The sequence below is a fragment of the Solenopsis invicta genome, chromosome 1, assembly GCF_016802725.1.
Source record: "Solenopsis invicta isolate M01_SB chromosome 1, UNIL_Sinv_3.0, whole genome shotgun sequence".
NCBI classification, from domain to species: Eukaryota; Metazoa; Arthropoda; class Insecta; order Hymenoptera; family Formicidae; genus Solenopsis; species Solenopsis invicta.
The window spans coordinates 14,935,505-14,954,374 of NC_052664.1; the positions used below are offsets into that span (position 1 = coordinate 14,935,505).

At 31.4% G+C, this 18,870-nt stretch overlaps 1 protein-coding gene across 2 annotated transcripts in view; it reads right to left on the bottom strand.

The window, feature by feature from the left end:
* Positions 1-18,353, bottom strand: part of LOC105194317 — a 302,455-nt gene extending 284,102 nt beyond the window's left edge. The window contains exon 1 of one of the 2 annotated variants that reach the window (XM_011159176.3): positions 17,200-18,349. The gene's annotated coding sequence lies outside the window, so the exon portion shown is untranslated. Of the gene's footprint in view, positions 1-17,199 lie in introns of both variants that reach the window. The other variant, XM_039453574.1, reaches the window with a different exon arrangement.
* Between the last annotated feature and the right edge of the window lie 517 nt (positions 18,354-18,870).

The following is an 18,870-nucleotide window of genomic DNA, read 5'->3' on the forward strand; positions in this document are numbered from 1 at the left end:
TTCCAACGACGATGAAAGTAGGTAGCGAACTATTAGCATATCTGAGTTCGACGGACGACAGGAAGACGAAGGTAGAACGAGAGAAAAACGGCAATTTCCTAGATAGAAGAATTTATGCGAACACTGCTTCGATCCGTCCGTTCTTACCGCAAGCGAACCATGCAAAATGCTTAATGTCTAGTCACGTAAATATACATAACCACGTCCCAGCGTAACCAACTTGAACGTAAAATCGCGTTAAATCGCACAGCCTGTCCGTTAAAAAATCAATTCCTTGGATCCATCTTTCTATCAATGCTCATTGAATCTCCCTCGGTTAACCCAACCAACTCGGTAATTTATATTTTATTATTAAAAATTCAAATTCAGCAATAAGGACTTTCTGTCTATATGCGCGAAGAAGAAATACGATGCTAAATTCATTACCGAAATTCAATAAAACCTGTTACAATAAAATACATGGTTCAACTTTCACAACCTAGTACCTTTGAATAAAACTGTTTCACGCTCGCGTAGAATGAAATGACAAATCATAAATAAATCAACTGACTGTTGTAAAGAATTATTATTATTTGTAATTAGTACAGGAAAATAGGCATGACTGAAATATAAAATAACTTTCAATGGACTTGTACTGTTGCTTTGGTGTTATAGAGATTAAATTGTTCTCTTTATATTTTTGATACTTTGAATGTAAATATTAATTAAAAAAAAAAAAGTCTGTAAATATTATGAATTGTCTAAAAATTACTATAGATATTCACCATTAATATTAAAATACTTTTTTTATTTGCAAATGTGTGGAAAAAAGGTATAATATTTTATACTCATTGTATAGAAAATTGTATTTTTTATTATCAACTTTATATCGCTAGCGATTTGTAAGCGATATTGATATACGATAAAAATATTATATTACATGATTTTATTACATATCTTAAAAACTTTCATTTCATTCATGAGGAGATTTGTTTTATCAGTATTAGTGCAAAGTGTCGTCTACTACTTTCTCCGATAATGTCAAGTTTAACGAGATGTAACACTTGCTTATCACATTTTCGCATTCTTATTTCAACGAGTATGCGCGAGTTCGTAAATTGGCAGAATCTGCGTTTGCAACGAGCAACGGGTGTCAGATAATCTGAATTAAGTTTAAGACGGAAATACAGCGGTACTCGTTATGTCTGGCATCGTCGGCCCCAGCCTCGTCAGGAAATGAAAACTAACTTTTCGCCGCGAGATATTAATGCGCGACAACTTTCAGCAGAGACGAAAGACGCCGTTAGTAGAGTTCCTTTTGTTAACGCGGGGAATTAGTCGGATAACGCGAAATGTGAGACGTCGAAGTAAAAGCTGCGTCTCTCGTGCGCGTCTAATCGAAATCCGCGCGACGATCAATATTTGCATTCGATTTATGCGAGATGCGAGATTCGACGTCGTATTATTCTCAGAAAATGGCGCGAGCAACCGTCTATAATCCACAATGACGATTCAGTCATTGGCGACGTGGACAAAAACGCTTCTCTCTGCGGGAACATTATTAGACTGGCTAATGGAGTTTGAGGTTCAACTCTAACTACCGATGACTGTAGTTAGTTGGCTAGCTCCGATAATGTCTATGTAATAAAGGTACCGCCCAACGGTAATGTGAAATCGAATTACAAATGTCATAAATATTAAATGAATAGTAGATTAGCTGAGAGAATTCGACGGAAAGAAAAGCTGACGTTACTTGCTTTCTAAAATTTGTAAAATTTGATTATCCTCTTCTAAACCGTCCCTAAACCAATTTAGATCAGTTATTTCTAAAGTTATTTTTAAAACTTAGAATTACATTAGAAATGTGTTAATATTACTGCATACTTTTTTATCTCAAAATTATATGTAATAAAATAGGATTGCCGATAACTCGACATCAAAATAATTGTAATATGAAAATCTTGCTTTGTATATCTTTCAAATTTTTTCGAACAATTTATATTTCTTTTTATATATACGTGATAAACTATTATACTTTTTATATTTTTCTAGTAACAGAAGTTTATTAACAAAACTTTTAAAGTACTACAAACAAAAAATTGAAATTTATCAAATTAAAACTAATACTTATATATTCTGTTTAACAATTCTTGTTTTATATATAAACAAAAATATAATTTTTTTAAAAGAACTTAATATGTTAAAATTTTAATAAAATATATTTTTATTTAAATATTATAATAGTCATCTAAAGAGTTAAATTACAATATGATTGTTTTGATAATAGTGTTAAAAAATTCTAATTCTTGATTTAAAGACATTATTATTTTGTATGCAACATTTTTTTACAATTCATGAAAATTATTATTGAATAATACGAATATATGTTTCTTAATAAAACTATAAAAAGTTTTTTTATTTAAATAAATTATATCTATATAATATTATAATTTTATTTTATTATTTATACACATTTTGAAATTAAAGATATTCTCAAAACAAAAATGTTTCTTATTTTGAGAATATTTTTATTTCAAAACAAGAATCTTTCTGTAGGAGAGACTTGGGCTAATTGTCACACGGGGTTGTCAAAAAGCATATAATTTAATTAATATTTGGCAAAACATTCTCTCTTTTTACTGTAGATTGCTGATATAATATTAATATATGTAAAATATTCTGTGGCAAGAGCGTGTTTATTTTTTGCAACGATTTTTAGAGAAATTAAGTTAATGAGTAAATTTTTCTTAATATAACAGACAATAAGACTGCGAATACTGCGAGTCTGGCGCAGTAAACGGTGCGCAATGAATAGTAATCTCAATTTATTATTTAAAGTCACATAAATTTATTAATGAACGTTTCGACTCCTGCTTTGAGTCACCTTCAGCATATTATCTTCAATATGGTGAACAGTGATAGTTACTGATAGTGAGGTAAAGGGCTTCCTCGTTAGGAAGATGTCAAAATAATCGAGTTAAACAGCTCAAAAATGATGAACATTGCTCAAATTACGAAAAGAAATAGTGTAAACCATAGAAATTCTATCTCACTGTCAGTGACTGCCACCATGTTCACCAAGTATTGAAGACAATATGTTACGCTGAAGATAGTTTGAAGCAAGAGCCGAAACGTTTATTGATAAATTTACGTGATTTTATAATATATTGAGATTACTACTCATTACGTACCGTTTACCGCGCCCGATTCGTCTTCGTTGCCTTATTATCTGTTATATTAATAATTTTGAGTCTTGAGTCTTCTACTATATTCTTCTTATCTCCTTCTTAAGGATTATTTATTCTTTATTACTTTTTATTTCCGTTTTTGTTTTCTCATTAGTTTATGACATTACCAATCGCAATTCCCCTGTATTCGAAGAAAGTAGCACGTTCTAGATACCTTTTGTTATAATTATTTAATCAGTATTGTAACAAAATTTGTGAATATAATCTCTCTTACTAAAACAGACCATGTGAGATCGACCTAAAATAATGTAGGATTAGTGATAATCAATTTTGGATGCTTTTTGAATGATCATGTTTTAAACACAGTTATTTAGAGATTATATTTACAAATATAATATTTTAAATAATATTTATATTTTCTATTTGTAGAGACTATAGTACGAAAAAAATGAAGACAGATAGAAGTGAAACACTGCCAGATATTATTTCGAAAGCTATTAGAACGGTGAAAGTAAATAATTTATCTATTCAACAAACCACTTTAAAATTTAATGTAAATTACCGTCGCAAGAAGATTCCACGGGTGATAATCAACCGAGTATGGAACTTGAAATCACCCTTTCATAGCTTCATTTCAAATTAAATAGTTTCTTTGTACGATGATATAATCAAGAAGTTTAACACTTTTTTTAGTACCTAAGAGATATACAGGGTGATTATTAATGAATGTCCCCACTTTTTACCACAGCCTGATTTACCGACGGACATGTATTTCTAAACATTATTATATTAGAAATTGCAAATGCGTGCTCCTATGATAAAAAGTAGGGACATTCATTAATAATCACCCCGAGGGGAAATTCACAGCCGGCATTGGTGTACAAAATTTCGGCAGTGGACTGCCGAAAAAAGTAAGCAGTGACCTATAATATTGACGGCATTGTCGTCAGTGGTTGGGGAGTGGTGAGCTCACTTCAGAGTCGGTTTTTCGATCATGGGGTTGAGCACAAAAATTTTTGAATACTTCGGGAAAGCTTTAGAATTCTTGTGCAGGCATTGGCGTATGATAATGGGCACGCGGTAGTGTTCATAATTGCATGGCATTGCCTTAATTTTAATATAGGATTAACGGCATTGTAGGCATTGACTAACAATAAGCATTGTCGGCAGTGTACAAAAATGTCGGCAGTGTTTTACAGCAATGCCAAAATCGGCATTGGTGTACATGATAATTAAGTAGGGACATTCATTAATAATCACCCTGTAGATGTATCTGGTAATACAGATCTTGTATTTTATAATGTGTATCTTATAATACAGATAATATCTAAAATTCTCCATTCTTTTTTCTAAAATTATTCAAAAATTTTGACAACAGAGAGATCTCGGTTTCTCCTCTATAAATATTCAAATTTACTTTTGTATCTTATTACTCCTCCCTCAATCAATATTTAGTTTGCTTTGCACTGTATTATGGAAAAAGCAATATCGATTTGTATGTGTGTTCGTAAACGCGTGATAAAATAACAAATATTGTGCAACATAAAATACAAATATTTTATACGTTTAAAATATTGGACAGAACTGTGATATAAATATTCTTTATTTAAAGAAATTAGTAGTTTTGCAAAAGTATTTTATAATTCAACGTTATCCAATTCTCTTTACATTTCTTAAAATAAAGAAAAAATTATTTTTATGCCTTTTAGTATTCATGTGTGATACCTGGATACAGTAAAATTTTATTTTTGCTAACTGATATCACTATTAAACATATTGTGTATCTCAATTTTAATATGCGAGTGCATGGTGAATAGAAAAACTTTTTTCGCCGCAGAATTGATTTTGGATAAAAGCAATATAAACAATTTGTTAATATTTTTATGAAAACTGAGTTTTATGAAACTGATAAACCTATATTAAACAAATAAACCTAAAAGCAGGAAATGTTTTTAATTAAAAATCAGAAGCAAGGACATACCTAATATTTTGAATTACTGTTCATATGCAGATTTTCTAATCATACATATAAAAAAAGAGTTTTATACGCCGACGAATTTTTTCTCATGATAACATGTAAGTTCTCGCAAACGAAAAAATGTGTAACCTTTAAAGTATCAATTAACACTGCACAAGAAATGCTCTCACCGACGGATACGAATAGTCGAACTGAATTCGAAACTTTTTCCAGTGGATTTTAAAACACGAACGTGGCGAGAATGTTGCGAATCCGTTAAAATAGTTCAAGAAATTTCTGCGAAAATGTTTCTACTAAATCAACAACTTGCCAGCATACTTGGTTATGAATAAATAAGTTTCTATTATTTTAAAGTGTAACATAAATAAAATATTCATGAAATAATGGAACTTAGAATCACATTTAAATAAATTTAGACTTGCTTACGCAACAAAACGTTGCAATTGTTATTTAATACTAGTCTTATGTTAATTTCTGAAATGTTTTAAGTACTTTCATCTTATAACACGTACTATAAGTACGCAAGTACACATTGCAAATAAATACAATTAGATACATAAAGAAAAAATAAATATTTACTTACATAAATCTATTTTATATGAGTAATTATCTCCCCCCTCCTTCTCTCTCGATCTTTCTTGATTGAAGATCGTGATCTTTATTTGATGCCTACTTATACATGCTCCATAGTTACTATCTTGGCAAAGAGATACTCTCAATGATTTGTTATTGCCTTTCGAGAAATTAATTAAAAATGTATTCTGAGTGGATTTGAACCTCGGTCTTTGACACAGAAGGCATGACACACAACTCTTATCATGCCACGATCACCATAAAATGAGAGAATTATAAAAATAATTTGAAAACCTAATTAAGTCTAATGAAGGAATTATATTAATTGAAGTATTTTTTTTAATAAATGGATGAACATAATAAAAATGATAATGTTCTAAAAATGGCGAGTCTCTCCTGATTCGAAGGAAAAGAAGGCTGTCGATGAAAGAAAAGTCCTCGGGAGTCCTTAAGGAGCAAAGTTTCGTTAGTTGGTTCAGCAATTCTGCAGTACTCCGGGGTGCAGTGGCCGCGCAGTAAAAGCACAGCGACGAAAATTGCAAACTGAGCGACGTCTTAAGCCGCCACATGCGCGAACATACTGAGCACCGTGTGGCCAGACTCGAAAAGTAATTCGGGATACCATTAGTGGACACGAAAAATAAGCCCGTGAGGCGAATCCGACCGCAAAATGCGCTTTAAACCGTTTAAAACTTAGTTTTAATTTATTGAGAGAAAAGTTGCAAATTTTTTTTAGAATTTTTTCTACGTAATAACAGATAATAATCATTAAATAATTATTGCTAAGATTAACTAATATAAAACCTATCGTTTTTGAAAATATTACTCTAAAGAAAAGATTCATCAATTTGATTAAATTAGTTTTGAAGAAGAAATTTGTTCTTTGAATTTATTTGTAATATTAACATTATTTATAGATTTTGATAGAGAAAGATTTCTCTATTTGAATATGATAACTTTCGCAGAATCTCACGAGCGCTAGAGGCATCTACTGTTCCATCATGAATTCCTTGTTTCGTGACAAGTATCCACAACGACCCGGATTTGAAGCAGGAACTCAGGGTCATTTCGTGCACAGCATGTTACTCTTTTACCGCCGTAACCGCAACGATCCGTTACACCCTTGTGTCGGTTAAAAGTGCTCCTTTTTCCCTCGCTTATCTCTATATCCGACAAATCTTAGCATGCCGATCGCGTCATTGCCTGATCTTGAGACCTACATACCATAAAATTTTCCTCGCTTTACATCGCTCGTGCTTTAGAATTTTAAAAATTTGTGTTTTACGTGTTTTATGGCAAAAACGATCATTTTCCGACTTTTGTTAAAAAAAAAAAAATGACAAAGCAGCCAAGCGTTAAAAGCCTTTGCGAGCATGATCAAAATTAAAAATTCCCTCAAACGATGAAGTAATTTTTTAACAAAATATTTACTTTTCGTTCATTATTCCTATGTCACGAACAGGTTTAATAAAAGAGTTTCTTGATGTGTTTTACGCAAAGTTAACATTTTGCGGTCCGCATATTTTGCCCTGTTATATCATCAAACTAAAACAAACGACGGTTACAAATTCAACAGCATTTTATACCATAAACACATGCCGATATGAAAACACTTATTAAAATATAAGTATTTTGTGTGTGTGTTTTGTTTTTAATCAAATTTAATATTCTTACACCGCAGCGATACTGTGCCGTCGATGAACTATAACATCGAAATTTACACGACTGGACGTCAGCGGAACACAAAGTGTTAACTTATACATACAAATAACATTTATAAAATAAAATTAATTAAAAATAATTGACATTTAATACAGCAAGAACTCATAAATTCCAGTTACATTTTTTTTTTGTTATTTGTCTCATTTATATTGATTAATTTTTGCACATTTTGAAGAGCAAAATATATATATATATATATATATATATATATATATATATATTATATACATTTAAATATTATTAAATATTTGTTATTCAAATAAACAACAGTTAACCAATTATTGTTATGATAAATTGGCTATTAAAAGTATTTTGTTAATTTTTTTATTGTATTTTCTTCATCTCTATTTCTTTCTTTTTCTTCGTTTATCAAGAATAACATTTTTTTTTTTCAAATTAAACAAAATCTGAAAAACCCGTTTTTATAAATATAATTTAATTCTAGAACGACGGATTAGTTATGGCGTACTCAGATAACTTCCAAGTTTGGCTTTTCTATAATTTTGGAGATTCACTAATCTACCTAATAGAATCCATTAGACACCTTTCTGTTTTAGTCTAAAGAACAACGTTAAGCAGCAAATAATCTTGAAAACAGTGATCAAAAACCGAATATGCCATATCCAAACGTGTCGCTTGTTTTTAAAAATTACTATTAAAGTATAGTTTTTTTTTTAAATTCAAAGTTTCTATAGTTTTTAGAACACCGCTTAAGAAGGCTTTTATCTTAATTTTTCAAAAAAATATAAATCTTTATAAAAAAACGTAGTTTTTCAGTTTTTTTTATCGTAGCTTTTTTATTAATAAAAATATACAATAATATTGTTTGTTACCGGTGTATTTCTTAATGTTTGGCGTTTGAATTAAAAAAAAATTGTTACAATATATTTATATTTATGAAAATTATAAACAATCAAAGATAAGTTGAGTATCACATCCAATGTGTCGTTTCTGTGACAAATAATACGTAATACTAGAGTTAAAGGAGAAATTTTCTTTTTTATATTAATATCGTGTATAAGTGACATTTTTTTTTGTGCGTGAAGCTGAGATGTATAGTTCCATAATAAGAAATACATGGTGATAAATCTAAGGCACGACACGGACAACTAGATTTCCCGCAGCGTTTTGGTCTGATTGCGCCATAGCTAACTCTCTCGGCCGCATAAAGCAAAATATTACCCTGTTTTTCAAGGAGATATCTCTAAATAATTTTATGACGTACAAACCGCTGTCTTCGAGTTACCGTAAATCAAAGAACAAGCGGAAATTTAAACGGAATGCTCGCGCGATGTGATTATCATGAAAAGACACGTTTCTAATGAGCGTGTAACGAGAATGTATAGCGAGTTACACGCGAGGCGAACAAGCTCCCGAGAGTGCACTCTGCGGAAGTCATTAAACAATGAACAACCTTAACTTTTAATATAAACTTTAAAAACAGATACGACTAGTAGAACAGCGTGTCAGAGAATAACTGGAAAAAATGTAACTGAATGTATGCTCCATTTCATAGAAAAATACAATAGCATAAAAACTTGCGTTAGGTTTGTAATAATCAATTATATAAAAATAAAAATTTCTGTGACATGAGGAAGAGAGTGAGAGAGAGAGAGAGAGAGAGATTGAAATGTATGATTAGCATAATATAACTTTTAAGAAATAATTTATACAAATTTGTTTTTAGTTGCACATTTACTTTTTTTTTTTTCTTAATGTACATGGATTGGTTAAAAAGCGCAACTCTAAATTAGATATATTAAAGCTTGCAATATTCTGTATGCTCGAAAATTAAAACTTTAATTTTCGTTAGCTGTTCAATTTCGAGAGTTACGAAATTATAGTACTGTACTCAAGTGCACTAAAGAACTTGGAGAAGCAAATTCTTGGAAATTTATCCGCAAGAAGTAATATTAGTTAATGTTGAAGTTTTACTTTCCAATATAAATCAAGTATGGCGTAATAAATTAATACGTTGCGAAATTCACGTTAAATCACAGAAAGAGTAGACGACGTGTGTTTTGCATATCTTGCATATAGAGAGAGAATTGCGCGAGCACTGCTAACAGTTCTTGATAAACTAATTATAGTTCATGCTAAGGAAGGGACAACCTCGTCTTCCTTCTCAACGGTGGTAACTTTAGTTCAAAGTTGAATTCCAAAATGTCGCTGACTCCAATTTAGAATTGATATGCAATCCATCTTCATCATTAGCGAAATTAATAGTAACCACGAAATGCATAACACGAAAACATTCTATTAATATAATCCTAAATTCGTGTTTACTGACAAACTATCAATGTAATTTTTATTCCAAACATTAATATATTGTAACGTTACGTTAATTATAATCACAAGTAAAACTTTTTAATAATGTGTTGAATGAGAAAAATGGTGATATCTCAATTTTTCGATAAATCTAAAATAGTTTTTTCTCTTTAAAGTTGGACTGTATCACTTATCTTCTCTTTTTTTTATTTATTTATTTATTTTTTGACAATTATTGTATTTAACTTGAAATATCTTTTGAAGTAAAGCTGTGTTATTAACTTATACGGTGATCAAACATTTTATTGAATGAACAATTCCTGCGGGCAAATTTTCGACAATCACGATATTCTGAATCTCACACGAGGAGAAAAAAATAGAGATAACGAATAAAACGCAATTAATAAACGTCGACGGACTATCTCGCGGCGATGAGCACCTCTAAATTAGCTATCGATTTCGCATGTGTGGTCGATCGCCGGCGCATCGTTAATGGAACAATAATAGGCGCGTCGTGCGCATATTACAAGGACGCACACGATAAAATTATAGTGTGGTAATTAATGTCCGTAGCTTTGGCGGATATTCGAAAATTATATTCTCACGAGTGTTTTACGCCACTGCCACCATAACGCATAATCTATCGAGCATGGATTTGCGCGTAAATCACAAGGCTACAAATTATCACTGATAATACGAGTGGAGCTTCTGTTTTCTCGAGAACGCCTGCGTAACTGCAAACCATTCCAATATTGTGCGGTTCTAAACCAAGCTCCTCCCCCAAATTTCTCATCGAGAAATTATATTACATCGACATTTGCCTAGCAATACTATACCGTCGATATCTGTACCGCAGAGGCTTAGCATTTCTAATCCATGTCTATATCTATGGTTACAAAGTTCAGAATAAGCAGTTCTCGAATTTTCATATAGCAGGTATAAAATAGATTTTTAATATTAATTTTAAATTAAAATTCTCTGTTAAAATATAGGTCATTTGAATGTAATTATAAAATATGATTTTATTATCCATCTGTCTCTTAAAAATTTGGCACGTTAAAAGCTTTAAAGTCTCTTTCTTTTATCTTTTAAATAATTAATAAATTCTTTTCCAATCATAGCGTTCTCTCTCTCTCTCTCTCTCTCTCTCTCTCTCTCTCTCTCTCTCTCTCTCTCTTTCTTTCCCTTTTTCTCTCGATTTATTTTATTTCAGTAAAAAATTGGTGTTTTATTATTCAGAACTATAATATTTCAAGATATTCTCTCGTTTCTATGTGTATCTTTAGAAGGGAAAATAAAGAAGTATATAAATACGCATAGTTAAAACAACAATCAAACAAATGAAATAATTAAAGTTTCTCTTCTTCAGAAACTGAGTACTTATGTGCTGTACTGTTTATCAAAAATCTTAAATCTCAAAATAAGTTTGAATATAGATAAGATTTAATTTAATATGTACTTACGCACTTTCTTTTTATGCCAATTTTAATCTATTTTTTTAACTTATTTATATATAAAGTGATTTTTCACAAAATACATACACATTTAAATATCAGCGTGATAGTTTAAAATAAAAAACAAACTTTCCTTTTACAATTTGTAAAATTAAATATGAGTGATCACCTTAGAATAAATATCTTTAAATGTTATAAAGTTATTTAAAGGAATGATTATTTAGAAATAATAGATATATCAAAGCTACAAGTAGTTTTTAATGGATTAAATAAAAATTATGTTGCATCAACGTTATTGCTTAAGTGCGACATTCATTGCTATTTTCCAGGAATAATTTTTGCAAATCCAAACAATATATCTCCTATCGGAGAGACGGACAGACGTACGCCTTTTGTATCATAAATGTCAGCCTTTCACATTTTATGTTGGAACACTATCGCAAGAGCACAGGTAAAAATCGTCAAGCGTCTAGCGATCAATGTCATTCATGCTAGGGATGCGCTAGAAAAATAATAGTCCACGATTTGACTGATTTATATCATGGTCCTGCGCGAACGCGCGCTGTCGGCGATCGCGACAACGTGATGTCGTAACGTAAAACAAACTTATGAATAAATGGCTTAAATAGACAGTGCTTTTAATTTTTCATCCTATTATCACGTTAAATACTTACTGAAATGTTATTTGTAATTTTTTTATGATAGAATGTCTTGTAATATTTAATTCAGTTTCCAAAGTTATTTACACGCTTTTGATATTTTATATTGTTCTATTATTATTATTATTAATGTTTTTGTAATATAGAATATTTTATAAAACTACAACATAATCTATTAATTCAGTAATTCCGCCATTTTTTTTCAAAAAAAAATTTAAAGATTAAAGAATCTTGTTAAGTCGGGCATACCCACAAATCTTTGTCTGCGTGGTTTATTCAGAGATAAATTAAAGAACATGTACAAGTCCAACATTTGTAAATCTAATATTTCTAAATTGCAGAGACATTTAACTGTCGGCAATTAATTACAAAATAAATTAAAGCAGTTGCGAAGTGACCAATTTCCTTTTCCCTCGAATCGAGTAAATTTCTATTCGACGGTACTCACGGATGTTTCACTTTCCTCGTTATAATTACATAATTAAGCTTACTTCGTCATTGGACGTGAGGCGCTAAGCGAATGAATTCGCATCGACAGACGGCGTTCGTGAGAGCTTTTGAACATATCAATAATTTATGCGAGCATTCGGTGCCGCCAATTTTACTTAATTAAAGAGTCTATTCTATTACGTCGCAGGCATATCGAAGGTATCAGTTATCGTTACAGAATAGATATTCTCATTAAGTAAAATAACGAATCTAAAATTGAAATATTTCCCACGCCTTTGCAATAATCACATTAGTATTGAAATGCAACGTAACGAGAGAATAAATACACATATGCTTATATATTTATGTATCGCGACGTTCCATATGCAAACTGTTCTAGAATTTTTAATTTGAATTTGAATAATTATCCAACAAACTTAAAATGTATCTTCCTTTAAAAAAAATTTTGAAAGAGATTGTATTAGATGTCTCTTTGCAGTTGTAAATCGAGTTAAAGTTCTTGAATAGAAGTAAATAATGAGAGTGTGTTATACAACTGTATTATTTAATGTTTTATCATAGAAATTATGTATGGGGCGTTGTACGGAATGTATTTTGTGTAATAAAGAACATTTTGCAAACTTTCAACTATTCTGCTAGTATCATTTTACAGTTGTAATATTAAACTAGTACTTACATTTACCACAAACTATGGTTTCTCTCTCTCTCTCTCTCTCTCTCTCTCTCTCTCTCTCTCAAATCGAACAATTTGAATCAATCGATACAACACTCATATCGATTTTTATGCAACTTATAAAAGAGCAAGCGTATTTCGCAAATTAAAGTATCCCCTGAACAATTTACGTTATAACGTAAACTGTTCAGGGGATACTTCTGACAAGTTTAATCTGTTTCCGCGGTTCGTACGTTAACACATCTTTCATCTCACTCTGAGGGTATAATCTTGGATAGTATGCTTTTATCGCGCGTTAATTTCGAAATTTACGAAAATTTCCTTTATCTCTTCGCGCTGTGTGTACATGTTCGAACATAGCGGATACGCGCTGGCGGAACCATAACTTTTCGCAATAAGCGATGTTATGGTTGCCATAACAGAGCGAAACTGCGCGATCAGTGCAGTGAATCAACCGTACGATATGACGAAACTGGGAGCGCGCTGTAACTCGACGGCATTAAAGACAGAAACGGAAGTTCTTAACAAACGCCGTAATAATGATACGGGATTTACGAGTTTGCTTCGGCGCTACTGCGAACTTTCTGGCTGGTTTAACCTCGGTAATTAATCAAAAATTCATCATATATACGAATTGGAAAACTTTGATATAAAAAGAATCAAAAAATGAAGTTTAATTATATATTATTTATGAGAAATAAACATTTGTGTTAATGTTCCTATAAATAGCTTAAATAATATAAACAGGACATCGCACACATTCATGTTTCGATAAAAAGAGAATCATTATATTTTTTTTACAAATATAATTTTGTTAGAAATTATATTTAAAAACTCTAATATGCATATATTTATGCGTATAATTTTATGAAATATGTAACGTTATATTCAAAATTAGTTTAATAAATGTATTAAAAGTGGTTTGTATGACTACAATACTATAAACATACTATAAATTCTCTCTTACAGAAAATACTTTTTCTTTCCTGACATACATTTTTTAAGTAATATACCATTTTTTATAAAAAAATCTTTCTAAACTGACAATAAATATTTTAACGATTTTTTTGTAACATTTTAAGACGAAAATATATACCAGGCTATAATTTTCAAATGGAAAAAATTTAAAAATCGCGAATAACAGGATTAGAATTTTGTGCCCTCAAGGAATGTCAAAATGAATAAAGTTGCTTCAATAAACTGGATGCATTTAACAATAGTGAAGTTATTGTAAAAAATATGCAATAAAATTTTCATTGAAAAAATATATTTGTTTATCCATAACGAATTTGTTATAAAAACAGTTCAAACTGTTGATACGTATACGTATCAATATTGATATGTGTCAGCTGTCATTATTATTTATTTGGTTCATATGATAAGTTTTCACGATGATTGAAAAAGCATTTTCTATATGAACCAAACAAACACGGTAATGACAGCCGATACATATCAATATGTATACGTAATACATATTAATCCATTAATAAAAACCTTTTTGTAAAGTGTTGTTATAACAAATTCGTTATAGATAAACAAAAATAGTTTTGAAACTTACATTTTTATAATAATTTTATTATTGCCAAAAACGTTTGATTTATGCAAAAGCACGATTATCACTGTCATTTTGTCACCTCTCAACGCAGGTTATTCTAGTCCTGTCACTCTTATCTTTAAACTCTTCCTATTTAAAAACTATAATAATCTCGACATTTTCGTATTGGAATTTTTGTCTTAAAATGTTACAAAAAATTTTTTATTAAAATTTTTATCGCTAGTTTTGAGACATCCTGTATATGAAAAATCTTACATTCTTTTTATAAAAATTAATACTTTTTAATTGTTTATGAAAATTATGTAAAACGTAACGTAATTACGCCGTGAATAAGATCGCATCATTTTGAGAAACGATGGAAACAATAAAAAATATATTTAAAAATTTATAAATAAATTATAACAGTCGAAATTAATTCAAACTGTCTCTAAAAAGTTCATAACGCGTCTTTGAAGTCTTCGGTACTTTTCGGAAATTCGCAACAGTGATTTCTCTGGACCCTGTGTTATTAAGAAACTGATTTTGCTATCGCCTCGCACGTTCATTATTACGAAATCTGTACTTGATAAAAGTTATACTTGAATTACGCGGAATGACTTCTAAGGACACGCGAACCCACGACTGCCTCTGACAACGTCGTTATCGGTAACAATTCCAATTTACCGGTGCCATTTGGCTCGCTCGATATCGATCGTACGAGCCCTCACCCTCGTTCCTCTCTCGTTCTCCTTAGAAGTCGTTTAAATTGAAAAACCGGAGTATGCGGGGCCCAAAAGACAAAGAGGCGAGCGCCGCGGTACCGCCGATTTGTGGATCCGACTTTCCATTAGCGAAATAGCATTTTCTCCTTCGGTCGGTTGGTCAGTCGGTGGGTCGATCGCCACTTTTAGGCATCCTTCTCAAACACTCGTATATTTATTCTGCAGCCGATAGTGTTCAAAAATCAGAAATCTTAAACCGAATCTTAATTTGCTTTCGATGATCGATGAAAAATTATGTCGCGTTTTCTTTCAGCATTATAAAATTTATAAGAAATCTTTTTCTAGAATATATGTATAATCTCATGAGAATTTTGAAAGGTTATATTACTGTCAACTCTTTCCGGCTCGAAATAAAACACAGATCGTGCGACACGAATGAATTATAAATAATGTGCTATCCTCAGACAATACCATATCTAAATGTACCCGAAATTAGAACGTAAGATGTCTTCGGACACCGTGTCTAGAATATGATTCAATGTGTCTAAAAGATGTGACATTTTTAAAAACGTCCTTTGTCCTGATTTTGAATATACGTGTCGTTTGAAGTCAAAAGTAATATAAACTTACCAGAATAACATTGAAATTATTAATTTATAGCAGATTACTTTTAATTTATTATTCTACATATCAGAATAATTTTTAAAATTTATTTTAATTTTTAAAATATTTTGGCAAACTAACAACTCTTATAAAAAAAAATGTAATACAATCAGTATTAAATTTACCAGAAATTATTGCTTATGATATGATTCAGTATTAAAAATAACAGTACTTTTAATACTCAAAATAAGTAACAATTACTGGCCAATTTACTACCAGTATTATTTTTCTGTAAAAGTATTAGATAATAAAAAATCTAAAGACATTGAATTTTTACTATATACATTTTGATAATGAAAAGAGTTATTGTAATTACTGATTTTTTACTTTATTAGTGTCATTATTAATACAGAAGATATAATTTATATTTATGCACAGATTCAATTGTGATGATAGATACGGAAATCATGTGTCACGTATATTTTATTATGAAATTAGTGACAGAAATTACTTAACAGTTTTTTTAATGCAGACTTAATAATTCTCTCTATTAATTTCTGATTAAAACAATAATAATTGTTACTGTAAACTGTCAATATAACGCTAATAACATAAAGCCGAGCAGATGCACTGTTCAAAGGATTAATTAAATGCTATTATAGAGACCGGGGACAAAAGTAGTATGAATTTGGCGTTATTAATCACGCAGACATAATATTGCATAAATTTACAGGAGATATCGTTTAATTATATCGTGTTTATAGAGAATGCGTGAGAGAATCAAATTTTTCTTATAAATCATCAAATATACTTAAATGTATATTTTATACTTACAGAATAGACGTCTTAAAACTCGACCACATTTCATATAACGAAATTTTGTGACTAATTTGCAATTGAATTTTTAGAAACGTGATCAGCAAATATTTTACGTTTTTATAATATTCAAGACTAATTAATATTATAATCTAATTTTAATGATTTGACTTCTATAAGGACGTGTTTTTAGGTGAAAACTGTCTCAAATTAAACGATAAGGTTACTTTAACATTCATACGATTTAATCCGGTAAAAATTATTTTTTGAACTGCTTTTAACTCAAGACTTATCAAGCATAATATTGAGTTTAATTATCTCTAATTAAAAGGTTAAAAATGTCAACGTCTTTATTTAATATATTTCTGAGCAAAAAAATTTTAGATTGTTCAAAGATTTTTCAATTAAAGTATGAATACGAATTTTGTGTTACATTTTACACGCCATTTATTAACTTAATTAAAAGCCAAATTAAAAATATAATAACAGCCTACCGAAATTATTCTACATTATTCTCCTCGACCTCTCGAAAAATTCGTCCGCTGAAGTAAATACGAGAATATTTTTTAATCTTGCTCACCTAACTACTCTTAGTCTGGCAGAGATGCTCGAGGTCCTTCATTTCAGCGCGGACAAAGTCGGAAATATTTGTCCGTGTGTTCACATTACACACACACGGACGTCTACGCGGACGCACTAAAAGTTCCTAAATAATTAAAAATCACCGACTGGAAAAAGTCGTTCCTCTCACATCACTTAATTCTAAAACACACCCGCGCAACTTCGGATTTACTTTCTCGCCGTTGAGACCCCGCCTCGCTGTTACATGATCGATGTAGGTCTTCCGATCGAATCGATACTGTTCCGATCAAAATTCGACCGAAATCAAAATAGGGAAAAGATAATAAACTCTCGTAAAATTCTTATGCCGAAATTTATGAGCCTTCGCATTTACATTCCGATTGGTCCCAATTTCTTTCGCGTTCTAACGATCGCGTTTTTATCTTTATTAATAGCGAAATTTAATCGCATCTTCTCTTGCAATTCTCATTGCACCTTTTGGAAGTTAATGTCACATCGAAGTCTTGGTATCGCGGTATAACCACTCACTCAGCTTTTTGATTGTCGATTTTTCTAGCACGATCGCGTCACTCTATTTTCGTCCGATGCGTGCACTAGATACGCCTATCACACGATTCTCGTCCCTCGAGGGACTTCCATTTAAGTTCGCCGATTCTATTCCCACGATAGAGAAACACCCGCTCCAAAACCGTGCGCGCCGAGGATCGGGCGGTGACTGAAAGCGTCGCGCGGTCTCGCGCCCTGCATTTCTATCCTACTCCATCTGGCTCTCGCTCCCTCTCTCATGCTCTCCCTCGCTCTCTTCACGGCGCACGTTCTCTACTCTCTCTCTCTCGCGCTTACGGGATAAGGAAGAATGTTCCTCGCAGCTTCCCTCTATCCGCTATTTCATCCCTGTGCAGGTTCAACCCCCTCCCCTCTTTCTCTCTCTCTCTCTCTTTCTCTCTCTCTTTCTCTCCCCCTCCTTTCTCTCTTCCTCTCGTTTATTATTTTATCATCCTCGTCTTACGCACGTTGTTCGGTCCGTTTCATCTCGCGAAATATAACTTTTCCTTCATCCTTGTCTTCGTTCATCTTACTCGTGCAGCATCCCATACGCACGTATCCACCCTCTTACTCATACCCTGGCTTTATCCCTTCACGTCCGGTACACGCGCGAGCATCCAACGCAGAGTGCCACGCCTACCCCTTCTGTGTACGTGCCATTGATGCGAGAGGGAAACTTAGCTTAGTTAGTCCCGAGCTTCCGCGACAATCCGGCTTTTTCGCTGAGCCTAAGTTTCGGCGAGTTACTGCCTTGATTATGCACAAATGTTCTTGGAATATGACGAATTATCTTTAATAACTCTTTACAGAAAAAGAACTCAAATTTTATTAATTATAATTATAAATAACGTATTGTATAATGTAAAAATTTAAAAGTTAGTGTGAAAATTGAGTTGAGAGACGAAAGCTGAAAACTTGAAGCTGGAAATTGAGGATTAAGATTTTATAGCTTACAAGTTTAGAGCTACATTGCATAATATTCGAAACTATAAAATATCAGGATTTATGTGCTGAGAAATTTACAGTCGCGATTACATTTAAATTTTAGATTAGTAATAAGCGTATGCTAATTGTTATTCTGAATGTATTCTCTAAGATATTTCCTTGTGCAGTCTAAAATTCT